We start from the raw sequence: 18,032 nt of genomic DNA on the forward strand, positions 1-18,032 counted from the left end.
ACAGAGTGCCAACAAAAACAATGTCTACTGCGTGACTGGAAAACAAAAAGACACAGTCCTTGCCTCCTTGAAATTGATTATTTATGGTTCGTATTGTTTATATCAAAGGATTTTATAAGTAAATGTAAAATTATAGCTATGATAGGTGCTTTGAAGATGAGTGCATAACAGTATAAGTGTAAATATGGGGGAGGGGAATTGGTCAAGTCATGGAGGTCAGGGAGGGTCTTTCTGAGGAAGTGATGGTTGAGCCAAGGTCAAGTACAGTTATTAACTGGATAAAAGGAGACTAGTGGTGGGGATATGAAGCAACCCAGTTCAGTTCAGTTCACCGAATGTTTACAGAACGCCTACCATATGCCAGACATTATGCTTAGATGCTGGGAAATAAAAACCGAATAAGACATGGTCTTTGCCCTAGTAAATAACTCACTATAAGGGTTTCATTGTCCAGTAATTTATAAATTAGGGAAGCCACTCCATATGCATTTGTTTTACTTTTCTGTAGTTCGGGTGTCCTTTGTGTCAGTATTATAATTTTTAGCTAGGCAAGCCCTTCTCAAGAAATCAAATGCAGTCTTTTTGTCATGGAATCAAACTAACAAACCCTTATGCATAGTCTGGTAGACTAAAGTCCAGCAATGCTATTTTAGGCTTTATCATCAACTGAATGTGGTCCCACAGTGGAGCACATGTATTTCTCAGAGCTTGCCAACAGCGTGGCTCTTGGAAGGAAGCTTGACTGCCACCAAACAAGGGACCTATTATAACTTTATCTCTCTTTTTCTAACCGTAAATTAACATGACTAAATTATTAACCCAGCCATAGAAACGAATAATAAACATACTGTATGTATATTTGATTAATCTGTTTTCACATTTAGTATTACTCAGACCTGGGTTACAAACTCCTAGAGACACAGCAGTAACACATATGAAGTGTCAGGTTATAAACAAAAAGGAAAGGCAGGAACTATTGCAAAATGGAGATCATCAAACCCACAGAAACAGAACAATACAACAAAACAGCACAAAGCGATGCTGGGTTTTTGCCCTGGACTACGGATTAGCTCCTCATTCACTGCATTCACCAAAAGCATATTCTAGGCCTGTAATCCTTACTCCTACAAAGGTCTAGGCTCTTTTTCATCATCTTTCCACAAGATTCTGACATAGGTCCCTTTTCTAGAGTTTATTGACTTGCCCCACTTGATTTTATACCCTGATCTTGATAGAGAACTTGTCCCAGGGCTGGTTTTGAGTGGTGCATCCGCTGCTCTTCTGTTTGACCTGGTCTAGATCACACATCTCTAAGCCCTAGATCCCCAGGACACCACCCTGACCACCAGGCTGCTTGCCCTGCTCCTTTTGCTAGGATTGACATACCTCCACAAAAGGATAGATGAGGAGGCTAATGACACCTAGACCCGTGTCTCAGTTCTGGTGTCTCATTTCATTATTTACTTCCTTTTTACTCTTCTTTGCAGGGACTCACAGATTTCCTTTATAGGTTAGTGGCAATATAGTATGCTATTAAGTATGCTATATAGTATGCTATACATACAGTATATTCTCTCCTGGTCATAAATCCTAAACACTTGTCTTCTTTTTCTCATGATTTTGTTCTTCATCTTTGAGGATTGATTTATTAGGGAGCAAATAATATTTCCAGGTTCTAGAGGAGGATGCTTAGATATTGCATCCCTAACTTTGTCCAACTTTGCACCTTGACCTTTGTCACATAGTAGAAAAGAGCAATAGCCCCCTATTCTTTCTCTTGAGTATTTATAATCAATATTATACAGATCCAATAAATACGTTAACTAAATGGTTGAATATTAATAGTTTATCGATTAAGAAGTTATAGTTTTAAAGATGAGAAGAAAAAAAGTCAGAGACCGCAGTATTTAAGTGGCCTTTTGGAAAATGCGAAATATACCTTTATACTCACAATCCATAAAACTTTTGAGACTTTGCTTTTGAAAATTCAGCGTGTGTTCTGTCTTTGGCAATTTCACACTTTTTCTGTGAAGAATTATTATCAACCCTGTTCCCGAGAGCTGTGAATTTTGCCTACGATTTCTAAACGAATGTGGTGAATAACATTATCAGACTGTCTAGCAAGTTGTTTGTGCTATCTCATTTCCAGATTATTCTGTAAAAAAGAATTTACATGAATACCATTTTACCCATTGAATACTGGTTCAACTTTTTTTTTTCTTTTTCTGGAAACATTATTAACAATATGCTTTAGTAATGATCTAGCCCAAGATGTTCTTGTGTTATTTTGGAGTAAGTTGCTAGTGACTCATAGCACATTGGGCGTCCAAGCTATGGTTTAACTGGTGGTCAAGTTAGGAAATTCTGTTCCCATTAACTCTCCCTTTCTTAGCCCAGAACACCTCTCCACTCAACTTTTTTTTTTTTATTCGTCACGCTCATAGTCTCTGCTTGGTGTTTTTAAACCAAAAGTAGAAGGAATGACATGCCATAATAAGTATTGTTCCTATTGCACTTCCAACTTAGCTAAAAACAGGAAATACAGGCCATTTCGTGGAAAAGCCCGCTTTTGTGATATTTCCAACCCAAGAGGTTTGGATCAACTTTGGTTGAATGTCTGAACTTTTGGCTTCTTACTTACAGTAAACCTTCTAACTTCAGAATTTAGCACCATTTCTACTTATACGATGATGCTTTCCATATTTAGATTATGCTGACACATGAGTTTACTTTTAAACAATTTTTATTTAATATTAGAATGTACTTGTAGCCAAAAAAGTATATAAGGACATTATGTGACTCATGAGATTTAAAGCATAATAGGGGAAAGAGCAATACTTTTCATAGTTTCAAGACTTTACTTACTTATTGAATAGTTTATTTAAAATGGGTCTATTATTATAAGACTTCACTCATTAAGTGAATATATGATGCAGAAGTTTATTAGGTGAAATAAATCCAAAAGCAAAAATCCTAGATTAGGTAGAATAGTCTGATGATTTTTTGGTAGGGAATATCAGGCCCTACCAGAAAATAAATCAAAATTACTTTATACTCTAATGATCAACCAATTGATTTTTAGTAATCCTATGAGGCAGAGATAGTTTAAAGTTGGGACTTCATGTAGACTATATCTTTTTAAAGATCCATCAAGGTAAAAATCCAGTTGGGTCAATTAGCAACAGAAGCCACATAAAATTACATTTATGTGATTCCAGACAAATAGGGTGACCTTGGGCAATTCACTGTGTTATTTTACGGTGTCAGTGGGGGGCCTAATTTTTCTTGGTCTGTTCCATAGTTTGTGACTGTCTAGATTGTCTATAATGAATTAAATGGATTGGATTGCTTCATTTGTTCTCTTTTGACTTGTCCATCTAATGGGATCCTACAAACCATTTATTTTGTTTTTTTAAGCATGATAAATAGTGCCATAAACTGTCATTCTAGATTGAGTTGTTAAATAAGTTTACTTCAATTGTCTTCATAAGATAGTACTTGCTGTTTCTTTTTTCACCTTAGATTGTATATTAAAGGCAAGTCATCTCAAGAAAGGAAGATAAAAAATAATGTCAAGGAACATGGAGTATGGAGATAAGACAAGCATTTTCAGAGGAATCAACTTTAACCCTTCTTGAGAAAGGAATTTAATTCAATATTTTCTTGAAGTTCTGAAATGACTGAATAGTTCCTTCTATTCTATGTCTTCTTATTTCCATTTAGCTGGAATGTACTGGACAGGATTAGAAATGACATTTTTTTCTGATTTAGACTAAAAGCAAAGGGCCAGAATTCTTAAAAGTAATCTCTCTTTATGAGATTCCAAGCCTTTGTGCAGACTCAGAAGTGGAGACAACATCTAGGTTTTTAAAGAATTTATCAAACTGTGTATAACATACTAAGCTTTTAAAATTTTGCTCATGGTTAGTTGACAATTCAACCTTCTATCCCAGATCAACCCTACTCCCCTAAACCTTCTCCCAAAGCAAGAAAAACAAAGTAAAAGACAGCTAATGCCTGCTCAAATGCTGCATAAGCCAAACGTTTTTCTATTGTGTCTGTATCACATGATATCCATTTCCCTCCTTAATTCTTGGAATAATATCACTCACAATTTAAGATCTTACATTTCAGATTTTAAAGCTCTAGCTGAATAATACTGGATGAGTTAGAAAGTCCTAATAGTGAATTTATAAAGAAAATGTTGACAGAGCTTGGACTCTCATAGTCCTGGTGAGTACCATGATTATAATAATGGTTTCCTTTTAAACTCTTCCATTAAATGTTCCAAACAGTGGAATTCGTAGTTTTTCCTTTGGTCCAGAGATCAAAAACATGAACAATTTTACATTTCTAAGGTTGGACAGCATCTGTGTTTCCACAATTTCTGTGGGAAAGCAATCCACCCTTTCTCAGTTTTATTAAAAACCACCATCTTGGCTTCAATATGTGCCATTACAAGCACTTTCATTATGTCTCATATCTCCTTTTAGGAAGTAGAAGTCTGCCTATTGCTTTTATTTTTTCTTATTGACTTTCCAAGGCTACATACTGTAAATGAGAAGTGTTTTAAAAATTTGAAGACAAGGTAACATAACTGGTTAAAAGAGTAATTGTGAGAGACAGATTATTTGAGGTCAAAGCCTTCCTCTACCACTTAGTAGCTATGTGATATAGGTAAATTACATAACTCTAAGCCTTAGTTCCCCGGGGCATCTATAAAATGTGTATACTAATAGCATTTGCCTTGTAGGGCTTTTGTAAGGATTAAATAAAGTAAGAAATATAAAGAGACTAGATCACAGTAAATTTTCAACGATTGGTGCCATTACCAGGTGTTCTATTTAATTTGGAAATGTTTTCTAGTAGCAATTACTATCTTACTAAGATACTTTTGTTTTGTACCAAGCATGTTTCAGCGTTTTTATTTTAGAATAAAATGAATTAAACCTGATTCATTCAGCAACTTTATTGAGTACCTACTGTGTGCCAGTTGACTAACACAGGTCCTTCCTTCACAGGTCTTACAACATAGCTGCTATATTTGTTTGTTGGGAATCTTCCTTTCGTTAGAAAAAAAAGACATTTTAAGGGTTGAACTGAATGGGCACAAAATTTTGCTCTTTGTATATTAGAATGCAACATATCACATTTATTAAGAATGTGGGCTATAAAATTTAAGTTGCAGGAAAAGGTTCACTAAAATTCAAATAACTTGGAACCTCTAAACGTAATACAGGAAGATAATGTTTCATATTAACAACTGTCATATTTCTTTAAAAAGCAAGGTTTGTACACAAATAATCTTCATTCATCCTCACCATGTCTACCAACGTAAAACATAAAGGCATTCTTGTCTGTAACTCAGCTATATATATTTTGAGAGAGCCTTTTGAATTTCTTTTAAAAACAACAGCAATATTTTTAAATGGCAGAGAACAACGTGTTTTAGGATTTGGCGTTATTTAGTTATATCTTGGAGTAGTTTTTTTTTTTTTTTTTTTTCCTATACGAGTAGCTATAAACTTTTTTCATTGTTTTAATGGCTACATCACATTCCATAGTCTGAAATCACCACATTTTATTTAACGAATCCTTTATTGAGGAATATTTAGATTGTTTCCAAATTTTGACTTATAAGTAATAATATAAGAAACATTATTGTACATATATTTGAATGCTTATGAAGTATTTCTGTTTCATCTTTTAATTTTTTTTTAAATTAAGTTTATTTGGGGAATATTGGTTAATACAATTAGGTAATTTTCAGGTGTACATTATAATATGACATCTGTATATTCTATTGTGTGTTTACCACCTAAAGTCTATTTTCCTTCAGCTGCCATATATTTGATTCCCTTTACCCACTTCACCCTCCCCTACCACCCTATATTTGACCCCCTTTACTCCATCTATGTCCCCCTCCTTCCCCACTCTCTACTCTCTGGTATAACCACAAGTCTATAGTGCATGTCCATCAGTCTCTGTTTGTTTCCTGTTCATTTGTTGCTTTTAGGTTTATGTCCCACATATAAGTGATATCATGTGATTTTCAACTTTTTTGAAGGGTCCTATGATAGATGACTGGCTAAAGAAGCTGTGGTACCTATATACAATGAAATATTACTCAGCCATAAGAAGAGATGACATATTGCCATTTGCAACAACATGGATGGACCTTGAAATAATCATACTAAGCAAAATAAACCAGACAGAAAAAGTTGAAAATCATCTTACTTTTACGTTTTTTATTCCTTATCAGTAACTAGATCTGGGATAAACGAAGAAAAATAAAAATTATTGCTTATTTTCTTTTTAAAATTCTAGTGAGGCAGCCTTAGAATTATCTTTTATTTTCTGAATGACACTTTTTTCATTACATTAGCACCTTGGTGTATAGCTTTACCAACTCTGCCTTCATTACTTATTACAGCCCAGGTTTGATTTATTGTAATACCCTTTAATTGATTTGTACTTCATTTGTTTAAATTTTTTCAATAGGGAAAAATCTACCCAGGGACAAAATTTTGTCGTTTTGTTAAGTGCTCTGTTGTTAATGGTTAGTATAGAGCCTGGCATATAGTATGTGCTTAAAACAAAGTGATTTATGGAGAGAACAGTGATGATTTATAGTTCAGTGATATCACTGGAATGTGTTTTAAGGTTTTTTTTCTACTTGAATAAAGTTACAAAGAAATAATTAACTACAATATGTATTTAATAACTAAGAACCATATCTTGATAATTCATTTCATTTCATTCATCAAATGTTTTGTACTCACCTCTCTGTGCCAGGCATTGTACTAAGTACTAGGGATAGAAGCAGTGAAAACGTAGACTAGTCCCTGTTTTTGTGGACCACAAGGCCTAGTTGGGGAGACAGGCAGTAAACAGAAGACTCAATCAACAATATTATATTATGAGATCGTAGGAAAGAAACAGAGTGGTGTAGTAGAGTGACTGGGGTGTGAAGGGCAAAGTGCTATTTTAGGTAAGGTGGCCAGGTCAGGGAAAACTCTTCATGGAAGTAACCTTTGAGTTGAAGGATGAGAATGATCCAGGTGTGAAAAGAGCCAGAGTACATGTGTTGGAGTGAGGTGAAAGGAGCAGGTGCAGAGATCCAGAGGCAGGAAAGGAGCCAGAGATGGGGACTTTAGGCTGGTGTGGGTGCACAGTAGGGAGTACAGGGAGATACCCTGTGGTGAGAGAGGCTGGGGCCCATTAGGCCATTGTACAGGGTCCAGTGGACGGCTTTAAGCATGAAGGTGATAGTCTGATTTACCTTTACAAAAGTCCTGACAGCCGTTTGAGAAGGATTGGAGAAAAGCAAGAGGATATGTAGGGAAACCAGTTAGGAGGCTAATGCTCGGGTCCAGGAAAGAGAAGGGTTTCTGAGGAAAAGAAGAACAACTAAAGAAATACAGCGGAGGTAGGACTGACAGGACGTGCCGATGAATTACATATGGAAATTAGGAAAACACTACTTTTTCAGTATTTTAAGTATTCTAAGTTTTACCTATAAACTCTAATGACAACATCTTAACTGAGTACTTCCAATTCTTCTTATTAACTAAGCCTTCATAAATTAGAAGATTAATATCTACCGAGATAACTTTATTTTGGGTCTTTTTTCTTTTAATTAAAAAAAAAAAAACCCAACAAGAAAGGATCTTTAAGAGAACAATAATTTCTACCTTAGTATTTGCCTTTGAAGATCTCGTATGTCTCCTTCATCCCAAAGGACATTCCTGCTCTTCCGGCTTTTCCAGTTCACAAAAACAAATATCTAGAAAAAGAGATATAATATAGATTTTTTTTTTTTTTTTTTTTAGTTAAAAGAGTGATTAAAAGAAAATAGTAATATCTCTCCCTAGGCCATTCTTATTATTCATGTGCATTTCTGTGGAAATTAATGACCTGAAGAAAAGCAGATGATTTTTATGTAACTTTATTTGAAATAAACTTAATCTATACCAGTGAGTCCCTCAGTTTAATGTGCACATAAATCATGTGGAGGTCTTGTGGAAATGAAGATTCTGACTCAGTAAGTCTGGGTGGGCCCAAGATTCTGCATTTCTACCAAGATCTCATCTGGTCCGCAGACCGCAATTGAATAGGAAGGATCTCAACGTGACTCCACATAGGCATTTTTCCTGCTCTTAATCACTTTTATTTTTTAGTGTTCCAATAAATTGAACCAGTAAACTCATTGGAGAAAATGATCCATTAGAACTTAAAAGATTTGGTAAGGAGAAGAAATAAGGAATATTTTTTCCTTTGGAAATCTTTTCTCGATTTATAATTCACTTTCCATCCTTGGTCTAAGAAAGCCTGGCATATTGTTTTCTGGTGTGTTCTTTACCCTAATGACTAAGAATCTAATTACATTCCAAATGTGACTAAAACCCTAAATATTCCCAGCTGTTTTCAAGATGAACTCTATAATATCCCTAGAAAAAGGCTCTGTGGCCTTTTTGGGGAAATCTATAATATAATCTCAAATAGCTTTTTTCAACATGTGATGTTTAGAAGACCACAGAATTTTAGGGTACCTTTTCAAGTTAGCATTAATCATACATGGTTTTTTTCAGAAAGCTTTTTTTTTCTTTTTTTTCCAAAATGACCCACATTTGAAAAAAAAGAAAAACACATATCAGTTGAGGCAAGATATTGAGAAAGGAGAAGATGTAACTCAGAAAACTTATCTATAAATGATAGATATTACTAACTATATTTTGTCTCAACAATAGTTACTCACTGTATGCTATCAAACTAGTTGTAAACCAAAGGGAAGCCTATATTTAAATTATAAGCTTATGTAGTAAGTTGCAAAGGCCAGGATATTTACACATAACATTGAAGTCAAAGTTATTGCCTCAAAAATATTTTATACAAATCACTAGTTTATGAATGCTTTGATATTATTTTTAACATAAATATGACTTTTGAAAACCTTATCACTCCAAAAAACATGCTAATTTTAAGGGACATTGATTACATAATTGTTTAAATGTCATTCTTGTTGGAATTTACAAAAAATATATTTAGTCAAATATTTTTTACTTACCTGAAAACATGGCAGCATTATATTCTTCCTGCCATTATGCTATTATTCATCTTTTTTCAAGCTCTCCTTATATTCTGCCTCTTTTACATTTTAATATATTGCTTTATACATACAAAATTATATGTAAATATGAATAATTTATGAAGCATATTTTCAGAAGAATACCTGTGAACCCATCACCTCCTTAAGAATTAGAAAAATACCAATACCTTTGTATTCTTTACTTATTCATCTCCTGTTTCCATCCCAGAAGTAACCTCTATGCTGACATTTTCATTAATCATCCTCTCAAAAAAAAGTTTTAGCACATAGCCAGATGAATTGAAATAAGATATTTAGTTCCTTGCTTTTTGAGTTTTATAAAAATAGTTTCATAACATGTGTATCTAGTCTTTTTCTTCTTGATATCATTTTCTAAGATCATACATATAAGTGTCCAGTAGTAGGTAATTCATTTTCATTGCTGTATAATATTAACTTCGGCAATATATCAAATTTATCTGTCCTCTTGTTAGTGGACATTTGTTTTCCCAGATTTATTTTTGTTATTATGAAATATGCTTCTTTGAACATCTAGTACATTCTGATAGACAGATGAAGAGATTTTTCTAGGTTGTAGATATTTTGGAATGGAATTGCTGGGTCTTAGCAAATGATTAAGTTTTCAAAATAATACCAAGTTTTTTTCCATTGTACAATTTTATATTCCACAATCAGCGTGTACAGATTCCCATTGATCTATATCTTGTTTTGTTGTTTGTCTTAATTTTTGTTAAAGATAGGTATAATATTGTTATCTTAATGTGAAGTTGACTATTGTTAGAGTTAATTTTTTATATGTTTATCGATCATTTGTGTTTTTCCTTTTATATTATATTCAATGGTTCTTTTGCTTGTTTTTCTTTTGAGTTATTTGTTTTTTCTTAATGTTTTATTTTTCATATAAAGACTTTATTATTTACTGATTTTTATCCTAATTACTTTCAAAACAATGAATACATCTCATCCTGTATTAGATATGGATTCTTCTTTTAGTAATAGTAGAGTAGCTCAGATCAGATCAACCATCCCAGTGATAATTATACACATCCACACAATATATACATAATTTTATACACACACAGAGGCAAACACATGTTTAAACTATCAGAACTACTGGAGGATGAAAAAAAGTGGGCAGAAACTGGAGAAGCACTGATAGCGAAAATCCTAGAAAAGAGAGAGACAGGCAGGGAGAACCCAGGATTCTGCATGTTAACTCTGTCCAAATATCTAGTTGACCTCTGAGGTGTACATGTGTGGCAGTGAGTAGCCACCTAAGGCTGAAAGTATTGAACAGAGGTTTCATCTGTTGGCCACCACAGGGCAAACAGAATTTGGAGTTTGCCAAGGTGTCTCTCTGCTAAAACAAACAAATAAACAAAATATTAATACTTTTCAGGGAAGTATAACATATGCCCTACAATAGGTGTCCCCAACCGCCCACCCCCCCCCAGGCTGTGGATGTGTACTGGTCCATGGCCTGTTAGGAACTGGGCAACACAGCAGGAGGTGAGTGGCAAGTAAGCGAGCAAAGACTCATCTGTGTTTGCAGCTGCTCCCCAGCACTAGATCTCTGCCTCAGCTCTACTTCAGATCATCAGGCATTAGATTCTCATAGGAGCACCAGTCCTTGGTGCCAAAAAGGTTGGGGAACAATGCTCTACGAAATTCAGGAGAAAAACAAAATTACTAGAAGACAACGGGGAAGTGATACCCACACTCAAGAGAAAAGGTAACTGATAGAGACAGGCCAAGAAATTGGAATAATCAGACATGATTTTAAAGCAGCTGTTATAACTATAAAATATAAAGAAAAATTGATCACAACAAATCAGTAGAATTTCCACAGGGAAATAGAAACAAAACAAAACAAAACAAAAACGAATAGAAATTATACAACTGAAAAATACAGTAACTAAAGGAAAAAAATAATCACTGAATGGTTCAGTTCTCTAACACATCCCCCACATACTGTGCTTCTGTCACCCTGAGCTTCTCATCATTCCCTGACAGGACAAATCCTTTTTTTACCTCTATGCCATTTTATAGTGGTGCCTTAATCCTTTAACATCCATCCTCTCTTACGGGAGGCTCCTATCATGTCTGCAGTAAAGTCCTCTTCAATCACTCAGAGTTAGTGGTCCGTCCTCTGTGTTTACATGGCTCATGATAAACATGGCTATTAGAGCATACACCTTGGGAGAAAGAGATTACTCTATAGGCCCCTCTAGTGCAGCGTCTGTTCCTCTTTGTATCTTAAGAACTGCCATAGGGCCTGGTACAAAGTGGGTGCCAGGTAAGTATATGTCGAATAACAGAATACCTAGTAGAAGGTGAATTATAAATATATAGCTGTATGTATAGGTTGGACCATAGAAAATTTTTGATATTTGACAATTTCTGAGTACAAAAGTAGCAATTTCCTATGGTTGAGGATACGCACACTTATATCTATTAATAAATTAAGGCAATTGGAGTTTTATACTCCACCTCTACCTATTAGCATTAATCAGGAAATGATATTGAGGTATCATCTGATTTAACCCATTGTCTTTGAACATGGGATGTATTATGTTACAGAAGAAGCTCAGAGAAATATTTTCCAAGGTTTGCAGAGCTATTAAGTGATGGAACATGCTGACAAAGGTTAAAACAATAGTTTTTAAAAGTACGTACATAGTCATTTCATTAATATATAAAATTTTAAGTAAGTACTTGTCTATTCATACAGTGACAATAAGCAACCATGTCCACTCTTCCTTTCTAATTTAAGTAATTTTTCTCAAAATGTTATAATTTTCAAACATACAGGAAAGTTGAAAGAATTATACAGTGAAATCCTACATATCCACTAATTTTAATGAATAAAGCTATGAAAATGTAGTATGTTCATTATTGTCAATAGACCTCAACTAGACAACATGATAATCTATTTTAAGGGAAGGGTAAGTAAGTATAGGAAAAGTACAAAATTAAATAAAATCACACTAATATTTTACAACTGTATACAGATGCTTTGCTATAGCAAAGTGGATTCATCTGTAATATTTTTAATTAGTTTTTTTAATCAATTCGGAATTTTCTGTAAACTCATCAATATAGATTTTTATCACTTTTTAAAAAAACTTAGGATTTGAATTCAATTTATGAGCAAATTTTTAGCCACTTATGTTCTAAATCAGTGCTGCACATTGGACTTGGTGCCTTAATTTTACGTGGGATACAGATCAAGCTGACTCTTCTTATCACTGTCAATCTTCAAAGTCAGTATTTTCCCAGCTCAGTAATCCAGGATGGGGACTGATTGTGATTCATACTCATTGTAAAACAAGGTTCATAACTGCAAAATTACTCACTGGATCTTTCTTTCCATTTCCCTATATGGGTAGTCCTTTTGGCTTGTAATTCCCAAATATTTGTTGAACTTCTATTATATAATAAGTACTATACTAGGGAATATAGAAATGAATCAAATAGTTAAAGGCCTAATATTCACAGAGCTTAGCATTCAATAAGGTAAGCAGACTTGAAACAAATAATTTTTATGAGTTGCTAAAAAATTAATTATAATGTATTTACTTTAGGTAATAAACAAAGAATTTATTATGATTATGACAAATCCCATAATCTGTCATTAGTTGTCATCCTGGGTCAACATGAACATAAACAAATCTTAAGAATGTACCTGTCCCTGTATTATTCCCGCCTCTATGTCTAACATGTTGAGATTCTGATTCTGAGCTTACAACTAGAAAAAAATTACAGTAAAACCTTACTTTTTTTTTTTTTAGTTGAGGGTAAAATTTAAAGTTTTTGTTGCTCTCGTTTAGATTTTTGTATTAAAAGAAAAAAGTGGAAATATGCCAACATTTCTATTTCTGCACAGGTCAGTAATGGTCCTAACAGTCCTTTCTAGTGCATTTCTTTTGGCTACTTCAGGACAAATAGCTTAACCACATCCTCTTTTTCAGAGGAGTATCATAAGGTCTCCAGAGCCCTCACACATGGATACCTACATAAGCCTTTGAGAACTGACCAGCCAAGTTTGAGCAATGAGAGGCTGCCTCAGAGTGAACCTCTTGGGGGGATTGAGGAAAACAGGGCTGTAAAGCAGGATGGGGTTATCCTGTAGGTTTTTTCACTTCAGGTGGATTATCGCATTATGGCTTCCTTTCTTCTTGAGACTAGACTCTTAGACAGTTTATAGCGGGATAGTCAAGAGTATTGAGAGGTTGAAGGCCAGTTTTTCCAGGTGTTTGTGGAGCTTTGTGTTCCTGCCTCCTGGAATCCTGAGCACTCATGACTCTGTAAATCCTTAATTAAGATATTAGGTCACTGGATCAGAGAGAGCCACTGAATGGTGGGAGACACAGCATTTTTCCTTTAGTGATTAATAATCCAACTTTTATGAGTTGAATTGTATTCCCAGAACAGATATGTTGAATTTCTAATCCCTGAAACCTGTGAATATGACCTTATTTGGAATTAGGGTCTTTGCAGATATAATCAAGTTAAGATCATACTGGATAAATGTGGCTCCTAATCTAATGACTAGTATCCTTATAAGAAGAAGAAAGTTTAGACACAGACACACAAGGAGAGAAGGCCATGTAAAGGCAGAGGTAGAGATTAAATAGATGTATCTATGAATCAAAAATGACTATAATCACCTGAAACTAGGAGACAGGAAGAGATATTCCTCTCTTAAAGCCTTCAGAGAGAGTAAGGTTCTGCCAGCACTTGATTTCGGACTTTTAGCCTCCAGGGCTTTGAAAGAGTAAATTTCTATTGTTTTGTCACACCCTATTTGTTACAACAGTGCTAGGGAACTAGTGCACTAAGCAGTAGAAAAAGAATCATCCAACTCTTAAAATGTATACAGGAAACAGTTCTGCTCCCAGATCTCTCCAGATCTAAGCGGGAGCTCTCTCTCTCAGCCTCTAGGATAAGTAGTATATCAGTCTTCTAGTACAATCTTTCTGTGGAAGTTCTTCAGAATAAACTAGGGTTCTCTATTGGGACAAGGCTGGCAGCCTCCAGCCTGCTATGAGGGTATGTACAGGTCTCCTGAAATGAAGTCTTCTTCAGATTCTGCAGGGTTCAGGTGTTCCCTAGGCTCCCTGCTTGAAGCCTGTGCTCCAACCTACCATAGACTAGGAAGGACCCAGTAGACCTCAGAAGCCTCATGTACATCCCAGCATTTCTAGCTTGCCCTCTGCAGCCAAACCCTCACCTCCCCAGAATGTAAGAGTAAATTATTGACAAGGAAGAAAGAAATTATTTTGGACTAGTATAGTGTAGCACTTTAAGATAGATAGATGAATGGATGGACAGACAGATGGACGCACAGGTGGATAGATAGGTAGATGTATATACATACACATATATGCATGCCTATATATAATCATATATGTGTGTACTTTATTTCCCTCTTCAAATTCTTCTACTTGCTCCCTCTTCCTTGGTGAATAAAATCTAAAATATAGCCTAGCATTCAAGACTAGCCACTATATTGCCTGTCAACTCCGTTTATATATTCTGTAATTTAGCTGAACTCTTGATGATCCACTTCCTATCTTTCAAAACCCAGATCAAATATTAACTCCCACAAGAAGGCAGTCTTTCCTGATTTCTACACTTTATTTTGAGCAACAATAATACTTTTTGTTTCTACCTCTTTAATTACATTACACATTGTATTATATGTTTTTAAATATTCGTATGGCCCTTTATCCTTGGCGGGAAGAAAGCTTGTTATTAAAAGTGAAATTAAAAGTAAAATATATTTGTGAAAACTGAAAGTACAGAAGTTTTAGAATGTTTCATATGTAGAAGGGTCTTCATTGGTGCTGTTATCACTGAAGTTGCTAACACCTACTAAAGGCTTATTCTGTGCGAGGCAACGGGCTAAACTGCCATGTAAATTCTTTTAAGTTCTTTCCACTAATGTATGCCAATTTTCTTATTTATCTTTGTGTTCAGCATAGCACATGGCACAGTGGTAGATAATGAATGTTTTCCAAAAGGTGAATCTAGAAGTCAAATGCATGTAGAACATGAGACTTTTGATTACAATGGATGTAGCTACCATCTTGAAGAAAATTATGTCTGCGTTGATCCATTAAGAAAACTACTCCAGCCTAAATCTCTGTGATAATGAAAATTATACATTTAAGCAATAGTATAAAGAACTAAGCATGTATGCTTTTTAATAACTTTTTTTTCACATCCTAGCATCACAAATTCAGTCACTGGTGACTGTATAGGGCTTACCACAGCTCACAAAAGAAGCCTAAAAACCAAGCCGCCTTGTGGACTTGGCATTAAATTCAGACGACTTTGAAAAGCAGTTCAGATCTGTTTTTTTATTCCTTACTTTGTATTTCTTTCCGTAAGAAAGCTGAGTCTGACCTATTTTTAGGATTTGGCCCATGGAATTGAACTTGGTGGTTTTAGTTTCACTGTTGTTGTTTTTCTTCTTTTAGGTGAAAAAATAAAGCACAGGAGTCCTGGCTGCCATGACTAGCAAAGCATTAAAGCTTTCTTCTTTTAATTATACGCTTAGAGGCATAATAGGATAGATCTGTGCTTTATATTTCTTGGAAATTGTGGGGCTTTAGTTCCCCTGAGCCCTTCCCTTTAAATAAGTCACTGATTTCTAATGGCCCTGAAAAGAATGACATCATCAAAACATCTAAAATTAATCTACCTGAATATTAGTTTCCATTTTGTTTGTGGAGATTTTTCATCATCAATAATTCTATTTTTTCCTAGTGTTATTTCCCATCATACCCTTTGTCTTTTTTTTTAGAGCTCTTCTTCTCTCTTTAGCTGAAGAAAGTTTACATAAATTCCTTCACCACTCCATGATTTTCATACAAACTACAGGAAATCATTGGACATTAGGATTATTTCATCAGAACGGGATAGCCTTTATTCCCTTTCCACATCTTGGGTCTCTTGTGAGTTCTTATTAGAATAGGCATTAGAGGAAATAAATAAAATATAATTAATTAATTAAGTGCTTTCATTACCAAAGTTACTGTATATATTAGATATAAAACTTTGAACTCGCTTTCAAGTCTGGAGGGGTTTGAATGATCCAATACTTTCCATTGGTTTAGGCAGATACAGGATTTCAGTTTCAGGAATTAGGATTACAAATAAAAGAAAACATAATAGGCGATTCAGGTGCTTAATCATTAAAACTCTAGAAATTAGGGCAGATTGACACTCTCAGTAAATGGGAGAGCCACAGACTGCCTACCAAAGAGTAACTACTATCACTTTTGTTCCAAAGTTTGTTTTAGAGGTTCAGTAGCATCCACTGAACTTTTCCCCTGACTATCTTAACACATCTTTTTCGTATTTGAGTGTCTGGCCAGGATTGGAAACAGAGGTGTGAAAGAATTACGAGAGTGGCTGTTTTGCAGTACTTTTGGCTAGAAGTAAAATAATCAGGAAGTTCTAAAATGTCTTGAGAAAGTTTGTCCTCAAGAAAATTCTAGGTTGAATTTTCTTTTTTAAAATATGGGATCCAGACATTTAGGCTAATAATCAAATAAGAATTGTACTTATATGGATAGCAACACTAATTACAACTATTCTAATATCTTACTGCCTATATAGTACTTTCTAGGGTTTTTGATATTCTTCCACATGCTTTTTTCCTCTAGTGGTTACAGACATCACATCAGGCAGAAGAGTTTAGTGGTTTTACTTCCATTTTACAAATGAGGAAACTGAAACACAAGGGTCCTAGCAAAGTTTATTTTTCTGCTTTGCATAGGGCGGAACCTCTTGCCTTGCAGGTGCGTAAAGGCTTTTAAATTGTTTCATCTAGTTGTAGGTTAAACTTCTATTTATCAAGGTTATTCTGAAACACAGAAGTGCTGAGGTCTGTTTTCAGTACCCTTTGTGAGCAGAAATGTAACTCCTTGTTTTATGAATAATCTTAAAAAAGGTAAGATGCTTAACTGTATATTACTGTGCTCAGTCTGTACTTTTCTAGAATCAAGATATTTAATACATCATTTTACTCTTTCTGACTTTATGAGAAATTGTAATCTGATATTGATTCGAAAGCATCAGACAAATCCAAAGTCCTGGGAAAGCAATTATGATTAAAATGAAGAATGACTTGGATCCCGATATTTATAGAAATATTGTATATGCCTATAACTGTGGCAAATAAAAGTTAACAAAAATAAATATGGTATTCACAGAGTTTAACTGAATAGAACTCATTAGTTTAAAACCTGGTTTATAAAACCTCTTACCTATTTTTAATGTGATAAAATTTTAGATATTTTTACTAAGTCCTGGTGATAATGCTTTGTTTGAATGAATCTGACAGTGCTTTCTAAATATTTGAATATTATCTTTCATGATACATGCATATGTCATATATCTTTTACTTATTTAGAAAGCATATCTATACAAAGTCCACATGAAAATGCAGGTATCTGTATGGATGTTTAACCTATATTGAAATAAACATGAGTATGCTTTAGAACATTCAGCTGATTAGTGTCATGTTTGTTGGAATGAAGTGCACTGTGAAAAATAGAACATACAAGTATATAGGATATAGTTAAAAAGTGCCTGACTCAAGAAATGATTTTTTTTGTTCTTTAGTGATAGCAATGTACATAGATTATATTACTTTCATACACTTTTATTTTAGGGCTTGATAAGGGAGTCATTAAATTCAACATAGTAACCCTGATTTAGAGGTGTAATTACATAGAATATTCAATTTTCATGATGTATATGTGAAAATTCCAGAGAGATAGATTTCGGCTTAATGGAAGGAAGACCCTGCTAATGAAAATAACTGTTGGAAGTTCGATTGGATTGCCTTGGAAGGTGGTAAATTTCTTGTCAAGAAGATGGTCAAGCAGATGTTATAATGAGGATTCCA

General features: G+C 34.4%; 1 protein-coding gene across 7 annotated transcripts in view; it reads left to right on the forward strand.

Moving 5' to 3' along the window:
- LOC107502318 overlaps positions 1-18,032 on the forward strand; it is a 211,604-nt gene that overhangs the window by 49,970 nt on the left and 143,602 nt on the right. The window contains exon 4 of one of the 7 annotated variants that reach the window (XR_001594955.2): positions 3,523-4,174. The exons of the other annotated variants lie outside the window; for them this stretch is intronic. The gene's annotated coding sequence lies outside the window, so the exon portion shown is untranslated. Of the gene's footprint in view, positions 1-3,522; positions 4,175-18,032 lie in introns of those variants that run through there. 7 annotated transcript variants of the gene reach the window in all.

This window comes from Rousettus aegyptiacus, unplaced genomic scaffold (genome assembly GCF_014176215.1).
Source record: "Rousettus aegyptiacus isolate mRouAeg1 unplaced genomic scaffold, mRouAeg1.p scaffold_m13_p_1, whole genome shotgun sequence".
Classification (NCBI taxonomy): domain Eukaryota; kingdom Metazoa; phylum Chordata; class Mammalia; order Chiroptera; family Pteropodidae; genus Rousettus; species Rousettus aegyptiacus.